We start from the raw sequence: 26,793 nt of genomic DNA on the forward strand, positions 1-26,793 counted from the left end.
ACATGGAGAACACTGTTTGACAAAACAAACCAAGTTTCAAGGAGAAAATGTAACGTGCCCCAAATCGCATAATTGGTAAGAGGCAGATGAGTACCAAAACCCATTTCTCCTTTCTTCCAAAACTGTGTCAGCCTTTGTATATAAACATATGTCAACCTTCATTTAGACATCCACTGATGCTCCCTAAAAAGTCCGAAGATGATTTTCCCCATCAATAGGAAGCTGATAACTGGAAGACATCCCAATCTTCAGAGCGGCTAATGAGCCATTAGAAATGGAAGAGATTAAACCCATTAGTAGGTGGCTCTCGAGTAAAGTCCAGTTTTTGGTTAATACTGTTGACACATACATCTCCATCTATCCAGTGCTTAGCACTAATATGTTTCCTGTATGGCATCAGTTAACATGTAAAAAGCTATGGGATTTCTTCATTGATTCAAAAAAGATAAGTGACCAAAAAAGATCATATTCTGTGAAATAACCAGGAATCCTAGAATTCATATCAACTTCTTTTTGGTGAAATAAGAAGGCTAAAACTAACAAATAAACTTGTATCGTTCTTTCTGATAGTAACATGTGGATGCCTGGAATCTTTTCCTGGCTTAAAATTATCCCAACCTTCAGCATATGATTCACTTATGCTCTTCGAGCTTCTATATCCCCAGCAATGAAGTACACAGTTTTTTTTTGAGTAGATGATCTATAAAACCAGCTGGCCCTTTCTTTCTAGATTCATGGAATTACAGAGCAAGGAAGATAAACTACAACCTGTGCATTCTGAGAAACACCTAGTGGATAAATATTCTTTGTGGTGACCTATGGCCTTAAAAAATGAATCAAAGTCCTCCTCCAAACTAGTCCATTCGGAATTATTTATTTCTATCTATGGTCAATATTTAATTTGGCATTTGCTGAGTTTGGGGTGTCCTGGTCCTCTTTCTTTGACAATCCTAATAATGGCACAGAGGGAAGATTAGGAAAGCCTGGAATGTCACTAAATACAATCAAAGAGAATTCAAAGGGACCCAAGGACATGCTGTCAACTCCATGCCACTTCAAATGTGAAAAGCATTTAAACTTGAATTCTTCCACCCCAATGACAGTCTCATTTAATTCCACAAACCTCTGAAGAACAATATTTTACCACCATGACCATTGCTGTTTTAATTTTGTTTTACGTCGGCTTTTTTTTTTTTTCTAATGTCAGACCTAGAGCTTCCACTCTGGTTGTTCTTCTGACTTATGATCCTCAGAGTTCAGCAAGGTGTTGGTCAGACCCCATAGATCACTGGAATTGTCTAGCCAACTTTATGAGCTCTGGAGCCTCTCTCCGTACAGAATCCTAGAGTAGTGATAAATGACTTGTAATTTATCTGCTGAGTGCTTTGGTTTTATATTCCCAGTTCTAGCTTTATGGAGTTTCTTTCTTTTATAAAAAGAATGTGTCACTTTGCCTCTTGTAAGTCATCGCGTTTATGGTGCAACTTGCTACAGGTTAATGTGCAGAGGCAAAAAAGAAGTCATGGTCGGACCACAGCAAGCCTCAGATGAAGTTCATATTCTGTTTCTGCAGCCTGAGTCCCCCAAAAAGCATCACTGAATTGTGAAACGCTGTTCTCTCTCATGTTCTTTTTAAATTTTCATCTTATATGAACTGCCTGGAGACTTTCAGCCATTGGAGACATTAAGGCTATATAGTGTTTTTTTTTTTCTTTTTCTTTTGTAGAAATGCCTAGAGGAGAAATATTCTTTGTCTTAAACCACTTGTATATTGATTTCACATCTGTCTACAAACATGCTATACCTCCAAATGTTATCATCCTAAGTATGACTTCCAGCTATTATAAATATTTTTTAAAACTAGTGATGGGTGATATTTTAATTTTTTTTCCAACACATTTGTATTTAACCAACACTTTTTCAAAGGCTGAGCACATTATGTACGTATGAAGGTGGAAATGTCACACGGATTTGTCCAGCTTATTGCTGTATTATTTAGAGAAAAGTTTACCCTAGAGATGTAATCCAGAGAGTTTACAATTCTTGGTGAATCTGACCAATTCCAAACGACTACTCTAGGGAATTCATATGCCCCTAAGAGCAGAGACACTAAAAGAGGTCCAAGAGGTTAATGCTATTCTTGGTGATTTCTGCTGTTCTATTCCAATTAATGCCATGGCTATAAAAACCTTTGGGTAACTATTAACATCTAATGACTGAAGAAAAATGGCAATTTATGACAAGGTTTAGCTTCTGGCACTTTTCACATCAAAGGATAGGAGTCTTAAATGAACTGAAATTCTTTAAGACAAAATGGCAGTAACGCTTAATATTTTTGTGGCTATTCCTGGATACAGATACTACTGAAATTTCAATGTAATATTTTCTTCCTATTATACTTCACTGCCTACCGTAAGTGATAATAACATTTAGCATGTGCGTGTGCTAAGTCACTTCAGTCGTGTCTGACTCTTTGCAACTATATGGACTGTAGCCTTCCAGGCTTCTCTGTCCATGGGATTCTTTAAGCAAGAATACTGGAGTGGGTGCCACACCCTCCTTCAGGGGATCTTCCCAACCCAGGGATCGAACTCACGACTCTTATGTCTTCTGTATTACAGGCAGGATTCTTTACCGCTGAGCTACTGGGGAACCGCAAATAGCTGAGCATGACTGAGCAAATAAGCCCACAAAAGGAGTATGTCCAAAGTGATTCTGACCAAGCAGAATGATATTTCTCTGCAAGAGGAATCTTGAAAGTTACCTTTTAAACACTAAACTATATTTAAGAACACAGATACTCTATTCAGAAAGGAACTGCAATCCCACTTTTACCACTGCCAGGTTTATGAAAACGAGCAAACCAACCAACCTTCCTTTCCTCTTGTTTCCCAATCAATAAAATGTGATGGAGTATAATTGCCACTATGTAATCCATGTTTCTAAAGACTACATATGTAATAGCTATAGTGTCAATTTGGATCTTCCAGAAAGCGAATGCAAGAAATTGGTGAGTAGAGGTGGGAGGGAGGAGATTATTCACCTGGGAAATAAGAAAGAGGAAGCTGGGATGACTTAGGACAACCTTCAGACTATAACAGGACAGCAATGAGGGAATGGGGGAAAGATGGAAAGAGACTCAGATGGCTGTGCAGCTCTGAGAATATTTGGTCAGCTCCACAGGGAGCCCGAGCACAAGGACAGCCCAAGAGTAGTCCTGCATTTAGCAGAAACGACCAAGCTCTAGCACCCTACTAGGTACAAGCTGGGAACTGTCAGGAATGGTGTGGCCTAGCCTGGAATGCTGCAAGGGATCCCAGAGGCTACTGGCTATAGCTGCATTCTTCATGGCAGGTCATTATCATCATAATCAACAAAGTCAGGATGAAATGCCACAGCCAGGTTGCACACAATGATTTGGAAGCATGTTGTTCATTCTTGTGCTTTGCTGTTCAGTCACGTCCAACTCTTCGCGACCCCATGGACTGCAGCCCACCAGGCTCCTCTGTCCAAGGAGATGCTACAGGCAAGAATACTGGAGTGGGTTGCCATGCCCTCCTCCAAGGGATCTTCCCGATCTGGGGATCAAACCAAGGTCTCCTGCATTGTAGAAGATTCTGTACTGTCTGACCCACCAGGGAAGATGTTTGTTCTTGGAGTGACATAAAAGTCCAATACATGGCTTGCTTAAATGCACATGTATCCTCCAGCCAGTTTGTTTTTAAACTATATCACTTGATAAGTGAATTCTGCAAGCTTCCAACTCTATTGGATCTTTAAAATAAAACAATGTGTTGTCTCTTTCATTAACTTTATTCCCAAACCCTCTCCTAAACATAGACAGCACTTCTCTCTCCAGTGCTTCACTTTGGTCATGCATCACTTTCGACCTTAAGATGGGATATCTGTCCTTTTTAGCTGTAAGTTATATAAGAGCAGAATCCAGTTCAAAAATATCTCTGCAATTCTCACCAACCATTGCAGAATGCTAGGCACACAACAGGAGCTCAGTAAACACACACAGAAGAAATGCAGGTTGTTATTTTTCCAGAGATGTGATCTTACTCTGGTCTAGCTGGGTCCTGACAGCAATAAACCACGTTAAACAGGTTCTGATAGTAAATTGATATGACGGTCCCTGAACAAAACATTCAGGCCTTTGGGGGTTTCTTTAAATATATTTTTCTTTTCCTTTTTAAAAATATTTCACTACATTTAGGACTTCATAATGATACTTTGTTAAAAAAAAAAGTGAAAGATGAGTTGCTCTCTCACCATAAAAAACAATGAAGACTTCCCTTAGGGATTTCTTATTATGGAGAGTGAAATGTAGACCTGTTGTAATACTTTCATGCTGTAATAAATAATTGACAAGCTCAAAAGTAAGTAAAATACGCTAGAAAAGGGGCTTAATGAGGACTGGTATATTATGGCTGACTTGCCTATCTGGCTTCTCAAGCAGATTAGTCATCAGAAGTGAACAATGCCAGGCTTATATGAATATTTCAGGAATTGTTTGCATCTAAACATAAATATTTAGAAATGCCGGGAATTATCAAGATTCAGCATGTGTGGAGACCTCTTCTCCTTTGCCCCCAAGTGAATAGACCTACTTCAAGGATACAGAAAATAAATTAATCCAACAAGGACTTTAACCTTGGAATAGGCTCCTCGCCATTAAATTTCTGCCCAAGAAAGACCACCATTACGTCCACAAGCAGGGCATTTAGTAAAATATTTTTTGCCATGACTTTCACACCTTAAACTCCCTCAATTAATGTTATCTGTAAATGGAGATTTGCCCCATATTTTGGCTCGAAATATAGAGACTTAAATGCAGGCCTCTTTTAATAAGTCCACTATAATTGAGAAGGAAATAAACACAGTTGGAATAATTAGAACAAGTGAGGGGAAATGCTTTTCTCATTTTTATGAAGCAAAGTTTCTGTTTAGGCATTTAGAGAGCTCATCAAAACAGAAACCAACAATGAGAAACTGAAGCAAGAAAAGCTTTTTACTGCTACCTTAAAGATCATTTAGTTACACTTGCTGCTGTTATTCTCAGAGAAGAGGAAGGCTTGAACTGACATAGACTCTTTAATGCAGACATTATCCCAGAGATAAGATCTTATAACACCCGATAGTTAAGTACACCCTAATGACAACGAAATTGCATTTTTGCAATATTTCTTGAATAATAGGTAGAAAAATAAATTCTCAAGTCCTTGATTCTGGTGTTGTAATGAAATGTCACACAGAGAAACAGCCATTTCATTAAATCAGGAGTTGCGCTGAATTCTTTTCAAGCAAGATTATAACTCATTATTATCAGAATATCAAACATGATTTAGAAATGACATTATATTTCTTAATCTAATAACTATCATTTCTTTATCACTAGAATTTTAATAGTTAACTTCCATTTCTAGGCAAACAGATATCTACAATTAGAAACATGATGAAATGTGAGGATACTCTGGTGCTTTAGCTTTCAGTTATGATAGGAAAGAATGTTAACTGAATAGCAACATATCTTAAGGTAAGTGTGGGGAGCTTACCTTGTCACCCACTCACTAGCTATGACTTAGGTGCTCAGAGCTATTAAACACATTTCTCAGTCTAATTCATAAAATGGATACATTTTTACTTTATTCAATGGCTACTGTTAAGTTTGCCTGACATTATTAATGTGCCTGATGCAAAATAAACATCTAATTAAATGAGTGTACTCTCCAAGCACTTTTCCTATAATGAGCTTTATAGTTAATAACACAAACTTTATCACATCATAAAATAAATATTCAATTCAATCTGTGATTTTTTTCCTTAGAGGATACTGTCTTTCACAGAGGCAAGAGAAAACTGTTTAATGTCATGACACCAGTGAGTGGCCAAATGAGCATTAGGAAACAGACACCGCAATCCCTGTCTCAGGGCTTCAGGTGACTCACTAAAGCTGCACCTTTCAAAATACCCTTCAGCGTGGAGAGCCACCGGGGAAGCGGTGACTGGAGGCAGAGGCTACATGAAGAACTGCGAGCCTCCTTTCCGCACAGAAGCCGACCGTCACATCAAAGAGAGAGCCTCTGTCCCTTCATACTTCCTGACTGGGGAATATTTATAGGCCACGTAGTGGCAAGAGTGATTCTTTTGTAAAGCATCCTTTTTCCCATACTTTAATTCTTTAGTTTGGCTGTGTACATCAGAACACAGTAACCAGGTAGAAATCTTTCCTAACACCACCAACAACCTGATCGACTTGACAACACAGTCATAGAAGTTTCAAAGTGAGGAAACCCTAACACAATCATTACTTGGTGAAACTGACATACAGCATAGTTAAGTGAACTGATTTCAAGGCTAGAAATAAAACTCGAGTTCCCATGTACTGAAATTTGGCAGCTCCCTGCCAAAACCTTCAACTTTAACGAAACATTTAAAATTAATATCAATAAAACTACAGCAACACCTCACACACACACACACACACACCCTGAAAGGGTATTTTTCTTACCTGTGCCATTTTTGGAAAAAAAAAAAAGTGTATTATTTTACACTTGTGCTCCTGAACATAAATCACCTTCTTCGTAGTTCTACTCACATCATTATTCTCAGATACATTTGCTCCCTTGTTTCTATTTATTAGATTATTAACAGTATCTTTGAAATGATTTTACTGAGGACTAAATGAAGAACATGATACCAAGATATACAGCATTCAATATTTTAGTATCTGTACAAATAATTCACTCAAACCAATATATAGTTACGTATTAGACTGTTTCTTATTGTTCCACCATCCCTACCCCCAACTTTACCAAGTGGAAAAATAGTGTCTTACACTGAAATTTAATTTGATATGATATCATCAGCTTGTATAGAATAACGCTACAAAGAGCTGCTTTATGGAATTCACTATGGCTACCTTAAGATGGTTGACAGCATTCTTGACAATGCTGTTCATTGTATTATACAGTATATTTCCTAAGACTTCCCAAGAGAATATCCCACCTATTTTGACCATCTCTTTCTTAACAGTTCACTTTATATATCCTAAATATTGTCAGTGTCATAATCTACCAAATTCCTTCAACATGCGTTGCTTGAAATTTTAGAAACAGCAGTCAATGTATAAAACTTTCATTGAAGGGTTCTTGTGTTTTGTTCTATTTCTGGTTTGACTTTAGTTTGTTAGTCTTGTTATTTTTCTACTTTCTCACCTATTTCTAATTATGTTGCTTTGATGTATTTTAAATATCCTCATAAACTATCTTAAATCCTTTTCAGAACAAAGTGAGGAATAAATAACTAAAACTATGAGTACTTTCACATGTGCAGAATAAGGTGGGAGGGTGAATATTCATAACATAAAATTAGGTTTTCTTTAAATAGAGTCTATGTCAAATAAATTGGGCTTTTTACCTTTCTGTTGGCTTAGCTGCCACCTCTATTCCTTACGAGTTTGGTGAGGTCTTTACTTTACTATATCTTGCTCTTGTAACTATCCCAGTACTGTTCAACAGGAGATATTTTATCTCTATTTAGAATTGACATATCCCTGAAAATCAAATGATCGAACAACCATCACAAATTAATCTACTGAGAAATTCGGCACAATCTTGGATAACAAATAAAGTGGTAAGAATGTCACTGGTTTTGACATCCACATAATTTTGATGAGACTGAGATCATGTAGGATATAGAAAAATAGCAGAGAAGAATTTAACTGGGCAAATGCATTAGCCAGCTAATCAGACTCATGGGTGTGTGTGTGTGTGTGTGTGTGTGTGTGTGTGTGTGAAAGAGAGAGAGGGAGTAGAACCTGGAAAGGTCTGAAGTGGAAAATTAGGAAGGAAGAAGAGTAAGGAGAGATAAAGAAAAGGAGATGAGTAAGAAAAAAGGGGACTTCCTTCCTTACAAATTATGGAAATGAAACTAAGGAATTCTGAACATACTTATTTTTGGAGTTTTACCACATCTGACTAGGATTGACAATCAATGTGGATAATTACATTTCCCATAATTTCACTTTATTGCTGGGAAGATACTGTCTATGCCTTTTCATATAATAAAGCATTTCAGCAAATCATTGCTCAGGAAAATATCATAAAATTAAAACTATTGCCATCTATTTTTCTGTTGACATTTTGTCCTGTCTTTTAGGCTCTGAATGCCCTGAGGTCAGACTTTTCATGTTATTTTTGCTTATCCAAATAGTGCCTGGCTCCAGCGCAAGCTCTGCTGAATACCAAAAATAATTTACTCAAAATAGTTTTCAAAAAGATCATACTTGGGAATAATACTCAGACAACAAAACAAGTAAGAAAGAAAAGGGTGCTAAAAACGGGTAGTGGTAAAGTGATGTACTCTATGAGTAAACACCTCAAAATGAGAGAATCGCGTGGGATACAATCATACAGGAGGCTCCATGGAAGCAATGGGATACAAACTGGGGTGAGGGAGTATACAGAGAAAGAGGAGCAGATTTCCCCATCGTGGCGATCATATTTTGATTCAGCGCCCTGCTGCGTTCTCTTTATGTGTCAGAGCTTGTGATGGCCATAAGAACACACATCAGTGAGACAGACTGAGTCACTGATGACAGCTTACTAGGGTCTATAGAGAAGCATCTAGGCAATGAAAATACAGTGCAATGAGAGCAGCGATGGAGGAAGTTCAGCATCCCTATGAGTATACAGGAGGCGTCTCCACCCGGAGACAAGAAAGAGCTTCTCTGAGTAGCGACTTGTTTAGTGGAGACCTATAGAAATGCAATCCCAAAGAATGCTCAAACTACTGCACAATTGCACTCATCTCACACGCTAGTAAAGTAATGCTCAAAATTCTCCAAGCCAGGCTTCAGCAATATGTGAACTGTAAACTTCCAGATGTTCAAGCTGGTTTTAGAAAAGGCAGAGGAACCAGAGATCAAATTGCCAACATTTGCTGGATCATCAAAAAAAGCAAGAGAGTTCGAGAAAAACATCTATTTCTGCTTTATTGACTATGCCAAAGCCTTTGACTGTGTGGATCAAAATAAACTGTGGAAAATTCTGAAAGAGATGGGAATACCAGGCCACCTGACCTGCCTCCTGAGAAACCTGTATGCAGGTCAGGAAGCAACAGTTAGAACTCTACGTGGAACAACAGACTGGTTCCAAATAGGAAAAGAGTACATCAAGGCTGTATATTGTCACCCTGCTTATTTAACTTATATGCAGACTACATCATGAAAAACAATGGGCTGGAAGAAGCACAAGCTGGAATCAAGATTACCAGGAGAAATATCAATAACCTCAGATATGCAGATGAGACCACCCTTATGTCAGAAAGTGAAGAAAAACCAAAGAGCCTCTTGATGAAAGTGAAAGAGGAGAGTGAAAAAGTTGGCTTAAAGCTCAACATTCAGAAAACTAAGATCATGGCATCCAGTCCCATCACTTCATGGCACATAGATGGGGAAACAGTGGAAACAGTGGCTGACTTTATTTTGGGGGGCTCCAAAATCACTGCAGATGGTGACAGCAGGCATGAAATTAAAAGACGCTTACTCCTTGGAAAGGAAGTTATGACCAACCTAGACAGCATATTAAAAAGCAGAGACATTACTTTGTCAACAAAGGTCTGTCTGGTCAAGGCTACGGTTTTTCCAGTGGTCATGTATGGATGTGAGAGTTGGACTGTGAAGAAAGCTGAGCACCGAAAAATTGATGCTTTTGAACTGTGGTGTTGGAAAAGACTCTTGAGAGTCCCTTGGACTGCAAGGAGATCCAACCAGTCCATCCTAAAGGAGATCAGTCCTGGGTGTTCATTGGAAGGACTGATGCTGCAGCTGAAACTCCAATACTTTGGCCACCTCATGCGAAGAGTTGACTCATTGGAAAAGACCCTGATGCTGGGAGGGATTGGGGGCAAGAGGAGAAGGGGATGACAGAGGATGAGATGGCTGGATGGCATCACCAACTCGATGGACATGAGTTTGAGCAAACTCTGGCAGTTGGTGATGGACAGGGAGGCCTGGCATACTGCGATTCATGGGGTCGCAAAGAGTCAGACACGACTGAACGACTGAACTGAACTGAACTGATAGATACGAAGTGTGCAAAATAAAGATGGGAAATTGTGTCAGTTGTTCTAGTCTGGAAAAAACACATAGAGAAGACTGGCAATAGATGGAGCTGGAAAAATGTAAAGGATTTATTAAGCCCTCTAAAGAAGTTTGTTCTATAAAGAATTAGGAACAATAGGGAATAATTGAAAGACTGTGAGCAAAAGAATGTTTGCTGATGTTTATTCAATAACACAGTAAAAATAAAATAAATAACAGTAAATTAGATATAACCAAACATAGAAGAATATGAATAGATTAAATTATGAAGAACAGAGGTTATCTGGAGGTCTATGAAATCAGTAAAGGGAAGTTTGAAATTTTAAAGACTTTGGGAGACACATTAAAAGACCTCTTAATCTCTTACCAAAAGACTCTAGAGAGCTTTGATTATTCAATAGCCAATATAGGCTAGTATATTCCCTATATCTGAGGCACTTAAAAGAAAGATGGGTTTTTTCATTTATTTCTACTTTATCACATGCTGTCAAGCACTGGACAAGGTCATTCAAGGACCCACGCTCCCCGTCTAGAGCACATACCATCTAGAAAGGGGACAAATGACATTAGTGGTGGGTGCCTTTACTATGCTGGGCTGCATTCCATCTGTGCCCAGTTTCTGAAGAGATTTTTCATAAGCAAGTGGTGAATGTTGTCAAAAACTTTTTCCATGTCTATTGAGAGGATCATGCTTTTTATTCTCCAACTTGTTCTGGTGGTGTATCACACTGATTGATTTGTGAATATTGAAAAATCTTTGCAACCCTGGGATAAATCCCACTTGATAATAGTGTATGACCCTTTTCATGTATTTTGGGGATTTGGTTTGCCACTATTCATTGGGAATTTTTACGTCTATAAGTGGTGCTGGGAAAACTGAACAGCTAACATGCAAAATAATGAAATCAGAACATTTTCTACCATACACACACACACACACACACAAAAAAAAAAAAACCTCAAAAAAAAAAAAAAACTCAAAATGGATTAAAGACTTGATTTTTTTAAAGAAAAATTCAGAAGTCTTTTAGTCCTTCTAAATGTAAGCTAAATGTAAATGGTAGGACTTAGTTGAAATGTTAAACAACTTTAAAACGTTGAAAGAAGGAAACCATGTCTTCTCTTCAGGACATTCGGTCACTTATTTTTTCCCCTGTTTGATTCCCTACTAAATACCTTTAAGGGATCAGGGTCAGAGTGAAACATCACACGTCCCATATGTCATTTTCTTTCCATGGTCCACAGAGTAGTAGGCAAGTGATGGGATGTAAGAGGATGTAAGAGACCTAAATGTAAGACCACATACTATAAAACGCTTAGAAGATAGCATAGACAGAAACTGTTTGACATAAAACCCAACAATATCTTTTTGAATCCACATCCTAGAGTAATGAAAATAAAAACAAAAATAAACAAATGGGACCTAATTAAACTCAAAGGAAACCATAAACAAAGCAAAAAGATGACCCACAGATTGGGAGAAAATATTTGCAAACAATGCTACCAACAAAGGATTAATCTCCAAAATATATAAAAATCACATGCAGCTAAGTATCAAAAGATAAACAAATAAATAACCCAATCAAAAAACGAGCAGAAGACTTAAGTAGACACTTCTCTAAAGAAGACATTATAGATGGCCAAACAGTACATGAAAAGATATTCGACATTGCTAATTATCAGAGAAATGCAAATCAAAACTACAATGAGGTGTCACCTCCCTGGAGTCAGGATGTCCATCATTAAAAAGTTTACAAACAAAAGATTCTAGAGAGGGTGTGGGGAAAAGGAAGCCCTCTTGGCAAGGTTGGTGGGAATGTAAATTGGTACAGTCACTATGGAGAACCGTATGGAGGTTTAAGCAACTAAAAATAGAGCTACCCAATGATCCAATATACATGAGAAAAATATAATTTGAAAAGATGCATAGTTCATTGCAGGACTATTTATAATAGCCAAGACATGGAAGCAACCTAGAAATTCATTGGCAAAGGAATGGATAAATAAAATGTGGTACATATATACAACAGAAAATTACTCAGCCATAAAAAAGAATGAAATAATACCATTTGCAGCAACATGGATGGACCTAAAGATCATTATACTAAATGAAGTAAGCCAGCAAGAGAAAGACAAATATCATATGACATCACTTACGTGTGAAATCTAAAAACAGGACACAAATGAAGTTATTTACAAAACAGAAATAGACTCACAGACTTAGAAAACAAAATTATGGTTATCAAAGGGGAAAAGCGTGGGGGAGATACACTGGGAGCTTGGTATTAACATATATACACCAGTATATATAAAATAGATAATCAACAAGGACCTATTGTATAGCACAAGGAACTCTACTCAATATTGCATAACAACCTAAATGGGAAAAGAATCCTCCTCCCCAAAAAATAGATACATGTATATGTATAACTGAATCACTTGGCTGTATACCTGAAACTGACACAACATTGTAAGCATTACTAATATAAATTAAAATTTTTTAAATATTTGGGGCAATATACACCCAAAAAAGTATAAAAAAGTAATAAAGAAAAGAGAGAAATGGAGGGTAGTGAACTGGTTCTTCCATTCTTCCAATGGAGTATTCTACATCAGTTTCATGGGTAACCTATTAGCCAGAACTATAATAATCATGCAAAAAAGGTCTGCTATGTACATGTTAATTTGCTACTCTTCCTTCTTAGTGTATAACATTTAAGTTGCTGATTACATTTCTCTATTTATAATTTTGCATTTCAGATGTGGCAAGTTGGGGCGGGGTGGGGTGGGAAACAAATGGAATGTTTGTTGAGCACCACTGTCCCTGTTGCAGCAAGGTATGAAGATGTCAAAGGTTAGCTTTGGGTGTAGGAAAGATAATAAATTGTAAAGAGATTGAGCAGAAGCAAGACACAGTCTAGAAAATATGTGCAACAACACAAGTAGGAGATGAAAAGAAACTGAACAAGGGATGGAGCATAAGAAAAATGAGAAAGGTTCCTATTCTTACCAATAGAAAGTCTATTTAACAACAATGTAATTAGGAAGTTTGCTAAACAACCAGTACTCTAGTATATCCTGCTTCCCCTGTGACTCAGTGGTAAAGAAGCTGCCTGCAAATTCAGGAGACGCAGGTTCAATCCCTGGGTTGGGAAGATTCCCTGGAGCAGGAAATGGCAACCCACTCCAGTATTCTTGCCTGGGAAATGCCATGGACAGAGGATCCTGGCAGGCTATACTCCATGGGGTTGCAAAGAGTCGGACATGACTTAGCGACTAAACAACAACAATACTCCCTGACTTTATTTTTTTTTTTAATGCAGCTGTCTAGAGATACAGGTTTTTATCCCATGAATCAAATGCCCATTTTCTGAAATGACTAAATGTTAAGACAGAACATTCCACATTAATGTCAGGAAGTAAGCAAGCTGAATGAGTGCAGCAGCCTGAAGCATGTCAGAAATGAAAGTCTGAGGATCTAGACTCTAAGGACAACAGCGCAGCATCTGCAACGTGTAAAAGCTTTTTACTCTGTGGGAAACAGAGTTATTAGAGGGCAGTCTGCAAATGGACTGTTAGGAGTTTGGGGAGTGGTAGTCCTTGAAGGGAAGATTTATTCCAGGAGGTTTTACAATTTATCCATTTTTGGTGATTGTGATGTATGAGTCAGAGGGTAATAAACTTCAAACAGGTTGCAGTAAAGTTAAGTACACTTCTCAGCATTTCTATTAATTCTCTGTGAAAGAGAAGAATGAAAATTAATGCAGAAACATAAGCTGGTCTTTGAACAAAGGGGGATAAGTTTTGTTATGATGGTTTCAGCTACATTCCTTTTCAAAATGGGTAAAAGATCAAGAAATATTTAAGCAGATCATACTTATAAATAGAACAATATGATCAGGAGCTTAAAGGTTATTAACTAACAAGTTAGTAACAGTACCTAAGAAGGGAGGGTGGCAAGTTAACATGTAAATAACAGACCTAGTATAAGATCTAGGAAATGTTTAGTAACCATAAGTACTGAAAAGACTTCTCCAAATAGCAGTATTTACAGTCTGTTAACAGCTAGAAAATACATTTGGTTCACAATTTTTTGAAAGAAATACAAGTCCCAGTAATTTCAAAAGTATTCTTAATTTCCATATATTTACATACAGAAAAAGAAAATAGGGGTTCGAAAATGATTTACTGTAGCATTCATTGAAACATTGAAACGGTTGAAATATATATTAACTAGAAATGGATAAATATAACATATCCATATGATAGAATATTAGGCAATATTGGATTTTAATCAAATAGATCTATATCTATTACCAAATACCAACATGCACAAGAGATATCGAAAGAGGTGAAGAGACCTCATTTCACTTAAGCAGATCATAGTATAGGCAATGGAAAATTAAGATTTTTGTTATAGTATGGCATTGATCATAGAAGCATGTCACGGATGTGTTGTGGCAGCACATGAGAACATGAGGACAAGACAAAAGAAAGATTATTATAGCAAGACAGTAAGTGAGCTGAGTCTTGAAATGTATGGGTGTACTAAGTACTTCTTGCACAGAAATTCATATGCTCTCTTTTTCTAGACCCCGCTGAGTGACTAGCCAATCCCAGGTAGAATCGGACAGTACCTTGCTCAAGCCTCTGCTCCAAAATATTTTTTCCTGCCCTTTGTTTATCAACAACCCCCAGCACCTTCTCTGACATCTTCAGGTGTGTTTCAGCCATAAATCTGCATGGCACCCACACAGAAGCCACTCAGAAGGGCCATCGGTAATGCACACGGGGCCATTCTTGACCAATGGAAGCTGGGAGACAATTGGTAAATGCGTCTCCTTTCTATCTGTTATGAGAACAGATAGTGATGAGTGAGGGGGGAGAAACAGTCTATCCAAAGATCTGAAAATCATTCACTTTTCTGGAATTTAGAATATGATAAAAGTGTGGCAGGACTTACTTAAGTGCCTGATCATGAAGAATCTTGTGTAACATACAATAAAACTAGGAGTCTGTCTCATCAGCATGAGATTACTATTATTAAATCTATGTAACAATATGAAATGTCTTAATTTTTTAAGTATTTATAGTTATGTGGAGGTGAATTGGAAAGTGACCTGGCCAAAGATAAGAAACAAGTTAGATACCACAATTCATGATCCAGAAAAGAAATCATTAAAACTTAAAAAAAAAAAAAAAATCTGGTCCACAGATATTTTTGGATCTAAAAAAAAAAAAAAACAATATACCAACAGTTCTTAGTGCTCATGACATTAAGGAAAAGGAAGAATTTATATTATTACTCCTTTTTTTGTTACTTGAAAGATGCCATAAACTCAACTGGAAGAATCCACTTTTGTTGGGAGATACAAGCATGTTTACACATATACATACAAACAAACATTTGCAAGTTTGAGTTAGAAGTAACTATGGCTATTCTGTTTAGCATTTCAAATAGTCTGACACAAATACAGAGTTGGGTTGCAGAAGGGAAATCTGCTTTGGAAATATGAGTTAAAGCATTTTTATTGTGTTTCACTATTTACAGACAGTTTCAGTTCAGTTCAGTTCAGTCGCTCAGTCATGTCTGACTCTTTGTGACCCCATGAACCGCAGCACACCAGGCCTCCCTGTCCATCACCAACTCACGGAGTCTACCCAAACCCATGTCCACTGGGTCGGTGATGCCATCCAGCCATCTCATCCTCTGTCATCCCCTTCTCCTCCTGCCCTCTATCTTTCCCAGCATCAGGGTCTTTTCAAATGAATCAGTTGGTCGCATGAGGTGGCCAAAGTATTGGAGTTTCAGGTTCAACATCAGTCCTTCCAATGAACACCCAGGACTGATCTCCTTTAGGATGGACTGGCTGGATCTCCTTGCAGTTCACAAACAGTTTGACTAGATGGAACTGCTTCCTGCAAAGAATATGTAAAGGGGGAAGAGAAGCTTGACATCCTGGAAAAGATGGAGCTTGCCATGTAGGTGAGTAGGTGGAAGAGGAATCTATGGATAAGTCTCGAAATACATAGTTACAAGAGAACAGAGTGTGTTAAAAAGGCATAGGTCAGAAAATCTTAAGTCACTGTGAAAAATCAAAGTCAAAGGCTACAGGGAGGCCAGCTAAGATGAACACTGAAAACTATTCACTAAACTAGACCAATACGAAGAAATCAATGACATTAGTCGAGGACAGTTTCAGGTCAAGAATTAAAGTTTAAGAAGCAGAAGACAGGAAGCTGAGACACAAGTGGGTAAGGAACAGTAGACCTGGAGTGTAGACTCCTTGTAAGTAGATTGTAAGGAAAGTAGAGAGGTAAAGTTAGGCTTGGCTACACTTTACTGAAAATTTTTACAGTTAGTTACATTTGTAAAACACTGGTTGCTAAATGTAAGAAAAGTTTTGATGTTTTGAGTTGGGAATCAGAATGCCTTTCTTACTGTTAGAAGCTGTTAGTGCAAAGCCTAACAATTATTCAGATATAGCAAATGTATTCTTTTAAATTAATGTGCAAAACATTTTGCATTTTAATCTTAAACCCTGTACCTAATTTCACCTGCAAGAAGAGAGTAGTCTGAACGTAAAGGCAGCATTTATTTTTATCAATCACCATCTGTAATTACTATGCACAAGTAAAAATTTTTGTTTGGTTGCTTACTTGCTTTAGGAAACACACAGAAATTCAAACAGAGAGATGAAAGAAGGTGATAACTATTGAAGAAACAAGGAGGTAATTCACTTTTTTTTTTTTAACACAGAAGCCAAATAGTCAATATATTCTGAATGTACCTTAAGGGATGAAAACTCTCAGGCATCAGATCATCAGAGATTTATTTGAATATGTTAACTGCCTAGTAAAGAATCATCAATTTTCAGGGGAAAAAAGCAAGTAAAAAACCTTGTGTTTACATTTTTTTTAACCGAACAAATTGCAGTCCAATGGTTCTGATTAATTCAATCCACAGTTTCAGCACTCCTATGGCTCACTATCAGCTAATTGGCTCCAGGGTTCACATATGTTAAAAAAGCAAAGAATGTATGAACGTGAGATGATATTTGAAGGAAAAAAATTAAAATGTGTCATTGAGTAATGGTGCAGGACAATTACATTTTACTTTCTGCCAGGGAAAGATAATGCAGCGACACATTTAAGGGCTGAATATCTGGATAAAGGGGCTTCCCCAAGTGGCGCAGTGGTAAAGAATCTACCTGCTAATGCAGGAAATGCAAGAGACGCAAGTTCAGTCCCTGGGTCAGGAAGATTCCCTGGAGAAGGAATTGGCAACCCACTCCAGTATTTTTGCCTGGAAAATCACATGGATAGAGGAAGCTGGTGGGCTACATTCCACTGGGTTGCAGAGATTCAGGACATGACTGAGCACACACCCAGCAGAAGCATCTGAATTAAAGGCAGTCTTAGATTTAGACACTACCTCAGACACAATCTGTGAGATGATGGGCGAATCCCTCACACCATCACCCTGTGGAAGATACTGTTAATGTCCTCATTACCCACATGTGTGTTCAATCGCTCAGTCATGTCTGACTCTTTGCAACCCATGACCTGTAGCCCACCACGCTCCTCTGTCAATGGAATTCTCCAGGCAAGAATACTGGATGGGTTGCCATTCCCTTCTCCAGGGGATCTTCCCGACGCACGCATAGAACCTGTTTCTCCTTGGCTAATTACTTTACAATAGTGTAGTGGGTTTTGTCATACACTGACATGAATCAGCCATGGATATACATGTATTCCCCATCCCGATCCCCTCTCCCACCTCCCTCTCCACCCAATCCCTCTGGGTCTTCCCAGTGCACCAGCCCTGAGCACTTGTCTCATGCATCCAACCTGGGCTGGTGATCTGTTTCACCCTTGATAATATACATGTTTCGATGCTGTTCTCTCGAAACATCCCACCCTCACCTTTTCCCACAGAGTCCAAAAGTCTGTTCTGTACATCTGTTTCTCTTTTTCTGTTTTGCATATAGGGTTATCATTACCATCTTTTTAAATTCCATATATATGTGTTATTATACTATATTGTTCTGTATCTTTCTGGCTTACTTCACTCTGTATAATGGGCTCCAGTTTCATCCATCTCATTATAACTGATTCAAATGAATTCTTTTTAATGACTGAGTAGTATTCCATAGTGTATATGTACCACAGCTTCCTTATCCATTCATCTGCTGATGGGCATCTAGGTTGCTTCCAAATCCTGGCTATTATAAACAGTGCTGCAATGAACATTGGGGTGCACGTGTCTCTTTCAGATCTGGTTTCCTTGGTGTGTATGCCCAGAAGTGGGATTGCTGGGTCATATGGCAGTTCTATTTCCAGTTTTTTAAGGAATCTCCACACTGTTCTCCATAGTGGCTGTACTGGTTTGCATTCCCACCAACAGTGTAAGAGGGTTCCCTTTTCTCCACACCCTCTCTAGCATTTATTGCTTGTAGACTTTTGGATAGCAGCCATCCTGACTGGCATGTAATCGTACCTCATTGTGGTTTTGATTTGCATTTCTCTGATAATGAGTGATGTTGAGCATCTTTTCATATGTTTGTTATCCATCTGTATGTCTTCTTTGGAGAAATGTCTGTGGGAAAACTGGTCAACCACTTGTAAAAGAATGAAACTAGAACACTTTCTAACACCATACACAAAAATAAACTCAAAATGGGTTAAAGATCTAAATATAAGACCAGAAACTACAAAACTCCTAGAGGAGAACATAGGCAAAACACTCTCTGACATAAATCACAGCAGGATCCTCGATGACCCACCTCCCAGAATATTGGAAATAGAAGCAAAAATAAACAAATGGGACCTAATGAAACTTAAAAGCTTTTGCACAACAAAGGAAACTATAAGCAAGGTGAAAAGACAGCCCTCAGATTGGGAGAAAATAATAGCAAATGAAGCAACAGACAAAGGATTAATCTCAAAAATATACAAGCAACTCCTCCAGCTCAACTCCAGAAAAATAAATGACCCATTCAAAAAATGGGCCAAAGAACTAAATAAAGCAAGTTTTTAAAAGAAGGAGAAAGAGAAAGATTCATAGAGAAAGAAAATGAAGAAAGTGATGGAGGGAGGGATGAAGGAAAGGATGGAGGGATGCAGGGAGGAAGGAGGCAAGAAAAAAAGGAAAGTGGGGAAATGAAGGTGAAAGGAGCCGGGCAGTGAGGGGAAGGGGGTGGGAAGGATGTGAATCCACTAATTCAAGCCATAGCATGAAGGTGAAGATGTGATAGCTGCAGGTGAAGACTGATTCCACTTGGATCCAAGCCAATGCCTTTTCTCTACCCTGGATGCCTCTCCATTATCCATGCTAAACAACTTCCTTTTCTCAGTTACTCAGAGGTGGGTGAGAATGTGCTTAGAACTTACCATCCATAGAAAACATGTAAAGTATGTTCAAAAAATAGCATTGAAACGCATACATTACTAAGTGTAAAATAGATAGACAGTGGGAGTTTGATGCATAACCCAGGGAACCCAAAGGGGGTGTTCTGTGACATCCTGGAGGGATGGGTGGGGAGGGCAGTGGGGGGGGGGGGAGTTCAGGAGAGAGGGGACACATATATGCCTATCGCCAACTCATAGTGATGTATGGCAAAACCATCACAATATTGTTAAGTCATTATACTCTGATTAAAATAAGTAAATAAACTTTAAAAAAGAGAGAGACAATTTTGAAGAGAGCAAGGCAGCAGTATGGTAAATCGACATAATTGTTATCATGGGTTTTTTAAAAAGCAGTTATTTTAGATCTATTTCCATTACTACCTCCCTCAATGAAGAATTCTGCATACATCAATTTTCAACTAAGCTCTGCTTTCAAGAGGCAAAGTAAAGTAATTAAACCATGCCACCACATCCCACTACCCTGTTATCTCCTTACCACAACCCCATATGAAAATTAGAACTAAAATATATCAGAAAGGTCTTATTGTAAGTCAGGGTAAAGATGTCTGTAGTGCTGGGAGATGGTAATGCCAAATTTTCTTGCTATTTACAGAGAAAAAAAATGCCCATGGAATTTTTGTAGACTTTATACTAAGAGCAGAGACTGAGCTAGCCACTGTTCTTCATTCGTTGTTCCATTTTATTTTTATTGTACTTATACTTGCATGAATGTGCTACTTTAAAAATATAAACACTTAATACTTTCAGTATGTTTTGTACACAATTTGTTTCCTCAAATCTCTGTGGAAAATTAAGTAGTTTAACCTCAACCAAATTAGCATCTTTCTAATAGAGGAAACTCAGCCTCAGGGTACATGCCACATGGACATCCCAGGGGAAGCCAAGGAAAGTTTATGAAATTTATCTCACCCTCATTAATAGCCACACTGGGATATGGAATCTACATGCATTTTTAAAAACCACAAATTTTCAGAATTCTTTAGCCACTTAGTGGAAAAATCCCTCTTCTTCTTCTTTTTTTTCCATTTATTTTTATTAGTTGGAGGCTAATTACTTTACAATATTGTAGTGGTTTTTGCCATACATTGACATGAATCAGCCATGGATTTACATGTGTTCCCCATCCGATCCCTGCTACCACCTCCCTCCCCATCCCATCCTTCTAGGTCTTCCCAGTGCACCAGCCCTGAGCACTTGTCTCATGCATCCAACCTGGGCTGGTGATCTGTTTCACCCTAGATAATATACATATTTTGATGCTGTTCTCTCGAAACATTCCACCCTCGCCTTCTCCTAGAGTCCAAAAGTCTGTTCTGTACATCTGAGTCTCTTTTTCTGTTTTGCATATAGGGTTATTGTTACCATCTTTCTAAATTCCATATATATGCGTTAGTATACTGTATTGGTCTTTATCTTTCTGGCTTACTTCACTCTGTATGATGGGCTCCAGTTTCATCCATCTCATTAGAACTGATTCAAATGAATTCTTTTTAATGGCTGAGTAATATTCCATGGTGTATATGTACCACAGCTTCCTTATCCATTCATCTGCTGATGGGCATCTAATCAAAAAATGGGCCAAAGAACTAAACAGACATTTCTCCAAAGAAGACACACAGATGGCTAACAAACACATGAAAAGATGCTCAACATCACTCATTATCAGAGAAATGCAAATCAAAACCACGAGGTACCATCTCACGCCAGGCAGGATGGCCACTATCCAAAAGTCTACAAGCAATAAATGCTGGAGAGGGTGTGGAGAAAAGGGAACCCTCTTACACTGTTGGTGGGAATGAAAACTAGTACAGCTGCTATGGAGAACAGTGTGGAGATTTTTTTAAAAACTGGAATTAGAACTGCCATATGACCCAGCAATCCCACTTCTGGGCATACACACCAAGGAAACCAGATCTGAAAGAGACACGAGCACTCCAATGTTCATCGCAGCACTGTTTATAATAGCCAGGACGTGGAAGCAACCTCTTCTTTTTTATTGTGGATCAGCAGTCATCCCAACAGGTAAGTTTTTACTGCTGTTCATGGTTATTTGTTTGTCCTTCCACACCTCTGCCTAATGTATCAGAGCTGTCCATAGATAACTTGGCACAGAAAAACAGGAGAATAATCTTAGAGGATAGTCTCAAAGTTGTCACATGAAGTAGCTGGATAATAATATTAAGGTATGGTTTTATCTCAGGTTTTCTTTCTGAAAATAGTCATCGTAACCCATGGAAAGACTGAGGAAGAAACTCATGACCAGGGAGCTTTCAAAATGGTCTAAGCAATAGCCTAGTCTAAGGAGACTGCACTGTACCCAAGGCTTACAGAAGTGCCATAGCCTCAAATGTCTGCTCATCCTTCAATCCTAGTCCTAGATGATGTCTTCCAGGCAACTGCTTCCCATTCAAAATTAATCATGTTTTGGTTTCCTTGATTTCTTTATTAGAAATCATTTGAGGACAGGTAAATCAAATGGACAGCCCATTGAATTGTGTGCCAGAATATCATTTAACTTAGGATGCTGTGTGTGGAAGTGACTGCCGTTTATTCACACTTCTATTCTTTATTTCGGCAGTCCCCAACTGTTTTGCACCAGGGACCAGTTTCATAGAGGACAACTTTTCCAGGACCCAGTGTGGGGAGGTAGTGTGGTTCAGGCAGGAATGAGGGAGATCAGTTCAGTTCAGTTCAGTCACTCAGTCATGTCTGATTCTGTGACCCCATGGACTGCAGCATCCAGGCCTCCCTGTTCATCACCAACTTCTGGAGTTTACTCAAACTCATGTCCATCGAGTCGGTGATGCCATCCAACCATCTCATTCTCTGTTGTACCCTTCTCCTCTCGCCTTCAAGCCTTCCCAGCATCAGGGTCTTTTCAAATGAGTCAGCTCTTCACATCAGGTGGCCAAAGTATTGGAGTTTCAGGTTCAACATCAGTCCTTCCAATGAACACCCAGGACTGATCTCCTTTAGGATGGATTGGTTGGATCTCCTTGCAGTCCAAGGGACTCTCAAGAGTCTCCTCTAACACCACAGTTCAAAAGCATCAATTCTTTGGCATTTAGCTTTCTTTATAGTCCAACTCTCACATCCATAGATGACCACTGGAAAAACCATAGCCTTGACCAGACAGACCTTTGTTGGCAAAGTAATGTCTCTGCTTTTTAATATACTGTCTAGGTTGGTCATAACTTTCCTTCCAAGGAGTAAGTGTCTTTTAATTTCATGGCTGCAATCATCATCTGCAGTGATTTTGGAGCCCAGAAAAATAAAAGTCTGACACTGTTTCCACTGTTTCCCCATCTATTTCCCATGAAGTGATGGCACTATGATCTTAGTTTTCTGAATGTTGAGCTTTAAGCCAACTTTTTCACTCTCCTCTTTCACTTTCATCAAGAGGCTCTTTAGTTTTTCTTCACTTTCTGCCATCATGGTGATGTCATCTGCATATCTGAGGTTATTGATATTTCTCCCGGCAATCTTGATTCCAGCTTGTGCTTCCTCCAGACCCGCGTTTCTCATGATGTACTCTGCATATAAGTTAAGTAAGCAGGGTGACAATATGCAGCCTTGACATACTCCTTTTCCTATTTGGAACCAGTCTATTGTTCCATGTCCAGTTCTAACTGTTGCTTCCTGACCTGCATACAGATTCTCAAGAGGCAGGTCAGGTGGTCTGGTATTCCCATCTCTTTCAGAATTTTCCAGAGTTTGCTGTTGTCCACACAGACAAAGGTTTTGGCACAGTCAATACAGCAGAAATAGATGTCTTTCTGGAACTCTCTTGCTTTTTCAATGATCCAGCAAATGTTGGCAATTTGATCTCTGGTTCCTCTGCCTTCTCTAAATCCAGCTCGAACATCTGGAAGTTCACAGTTCACATATTGTTGAAATCTGGCTTAGAGAATTTTGCGCATTACTTTGCTAGTGTGTGAGATGAGTGCAATTGTGTGGTAGTGTGAGCATTCTTTGGCATTGCCTTTCCTAGGGACTGTAATGAAAACTGACCTTTTCCAGTCCTGTGGCTACTGCTGAGTTTTCCAAATCTGCTGACATTTTGAGTGCAGCACTTTCACCTCCACTAGTAGATGGAGAGCCACAAATGAAGCTTCACTTGTTCACCCACCACTCACCTCCTGCAGTTCCTAACAGGCCAAGGACTGATACTGGTCCATGTGGATTGGGGGTTGGGGACCCCTGCCCTATTTGAATTGAAGTCCTTTGGAAAACTCCCCTATACCTTTATTTTCCTCATAATTATGCATGGGAAAATCATAACCTCATCAGCAACATCATCCACTTCCCAACTGTGTTAGAGCAGTTTTGGTAGGGCATTTTTAAAACTGAACAATGAACTCAGTTTTCTATACTTGTGAAGAGTACCCCAAACTTGTTCTACTATTATGATGGCAGCATAGGTGTACACACCTGGTGGCTCAGATGGGAAAGAATCTACCTGCAATGCAGGAGACCCAGGTTCAATCCCTGGGTTGGAAAGATCCCCTGGAGTAGGAAATGAAAACCCACTCCAGTATTCTTGCCTGGGAAATCTCATGGACAGAGGATTCTGGCAGCCTACAGTCCATGGGATTGCAAAGAGTCAGACATGACTGAAGTGACTAACACACAGATACTTAAAAATGGCATCAGCATCTTAATGGGATTATCAAATCAAAAGGGAGAAAGTCAAATAAATCAGCTTATCAGATATAAAAGTGTTAAACTAGCTCAACTTACTCATTTATCACTATGGAAACTGAGGCGCAAAGGTGAAATTATGTACTCGTGGTTTCAGTTCATTGTCAGAGAGTAAGGATAATAAAAGTAATCAAAATACTGCCACAAAGCAGGTTTAGAAAGTTGTAAAGCTATGAATGGTATTTTGACACTGTTCTCTCATTTGTCAGTGCTAATCATAGTCTTGTACAAATTGTAACAAACTGTAAAGATCTTTAAGGAAAAGATTAGATTATCAGATTTCTAGAAGTTTTAGAATATAATCAACCACTGGGTGAATTATCTAAATTAGTGATTAAATAAAAAATCATATTTCTTATGCTTATCAAAACTGCAGAATTAGTCTAAGATCTATATACTGCTAGGAAATTTTCTGCTATAGCTCCATAGAAATTTGCAGTTTGAGATTGTTTTCATTTTATCTCTGGCCTTTAATGCTTAGAGAGCTCTTGCTCCTTTCAATTTAAAACATTTTTACATATAGGGTTATCGTTACCATCTTTCTAAATTCCATATATATGTGTTAGTATACTGTAATGGTCTTTATCTTTCTGGCTAAATACAAAAATAAAATAGAAATGCAATAGACATATATAAATATAGGTAAATTGATAATGTAAATGTTTAACATCATGTAAACAAATAAAAGATATAATAATTATGCTAATTACCTATCTGAGAGTTTTGATATATGGTTTTCTTGGAGAAATATAATTTCACTTGGAAAAGGGATGAATTTAGATCTCATCAAAAAGATAACATTTTTAAAAGATAAAAATTGCTGAAGAACTTGTCTACACTGGATATATTTTCGTGGGATTTTTAATCTGGAAATTCCAATCTTTGTAACATATGAGGCTACTCAGTTCTCCCAGTCTGTCTTTGGCAACGAAACAAGCAAAACTGCGTCCTGCTATCAAACAGGAAAAACTTCAAAAAGGAAATTAACATTTCAAACAGAAGAAAGGGGAAGTGTTTACTGAGACTTGTTTTTGAATTTTTTATGTTTTATGATTTGTGCGTTTCATGAGGGGATTCAGAGCATTGCTGAGAAAATATGGGAACACCTACCCCAAGAGCTGTGAACCATGATTCACTAATCTCAACAATAAAATGCTCCAGGAATCAGAATCAAATGACATTTCCTCTAATTTCTGGTGCACAGTTTTGCTATAACAGTATAGGCTTTATCCTTCAGGGAAGTGGAGGCTTGGAAAATGCATATTGTCTCTAATAAAGAGAAATGTATCCTCAGAAATTTCTGCTCAACATATTTTCAACCTAAATATTTTCATCCATCCAACCCTCAAAGGTTGGGGAGTCTTCCTAGTAACTGAGAAGGTGAATCCTGTCAACTGCAAGTTGCCTTTGGCACTTGCTATCTGCCTTTACAAGGATTAAATCACATGTGCTATAGCTGCTGATTTTCAGTGACCCCTGAAAGGAGTTCAGGGTGGACAGCAGACATGAGACACTCTGTGCTCTGGGAAAAACTGGCAAGACAGGTCTTCAGATAGTTAGATACTCTAAAGAACTGATTTTATGAGCCCAATTCTTGTATCTCCCCCTATCTAGGAAAGCACTAAAATCCTTCATGGAAATGACTGTTCCTCATGACTAGCAGAAAGCTTCATGAAACTAGAAGAGACTTTCTGGAAAAATATGTGTTTGATTGCATGTATTTCCCCCTTCACCAAAATCACATGTATACTGACCTTCCCTCTTTACTCTTTCGAGCAGTTTCTCAGAGCTATCTGAGGTGCTGTCTCCCAGACTGAAGTCCTTATTTTTACCCAAATAAGACTTAATTCACAACTCTTATGTTGTACATTTTTTTAAGCCTACAATCCATATCTATGTATGTATTTGTATACCCACTTATTACATATCTTCTCCACCAGAACTGACATACCGTTGTTAAAGTTATAAAGCTTGTCTTATTTATCTTGGTAGTGTCCAAAACTAGAAAAGTCATTATTCAAAAATATTTGTTGAATGAAAGAGCAAACCAAATGTCACGGTTACCTGGATGAGCTAGCAATGCAAACATCTCTAATAACACTAAAACTACAAAAGGGAGGACAACCATGAGATTCTAACATGAACAGGGTTGAAGGAGGGAGCAAAAACAAAATTTAAAAATAGTGGACAGAAAATCACCATCGGATTTATGAGATGGCGGGTGGGGTGGGGGGGAGCTGTATTGTTTCAGAACTCAGCCTGTGAAAGTGAGCATTGCCATATCCCAAAACATGATGTTTGACTACCTTGAGTTGAAAAGTAGGAAAGTATGAGTTTACCACACAAGCAAAATGATTTCCAACCCTTAGAAAAGTCGCTTTCACAAACCAGAAGGGAATATATTTTGGTCAGCCCAGGGGAAAACTAACCATCATAAAAAGTCCCAACAGCTTTGAAAAGAAACAAAAGCAACCTTATTATTCCCCCTTCTATAATTCTAGAAACAAATGTTTCCATCAGGAAATGGCACAGGCCTGAAACATCTCTATCCC

This window comes from Odocoileus virginianus, chromosome 20 (genome assembly GCF_023699985.2).
Source record: "Odocoileus virginianus isolate 20LAN1187 ecotype Illinois chromosome 20, Ovbor_1.2, whole genome shotgun sequence".
Lineage (NCBI taxonomy): Eukaryota > Metazoa > Chordata > Mammalia > Artiodactyla > Cervidae > Odocoileus > Odocoileus virginianus.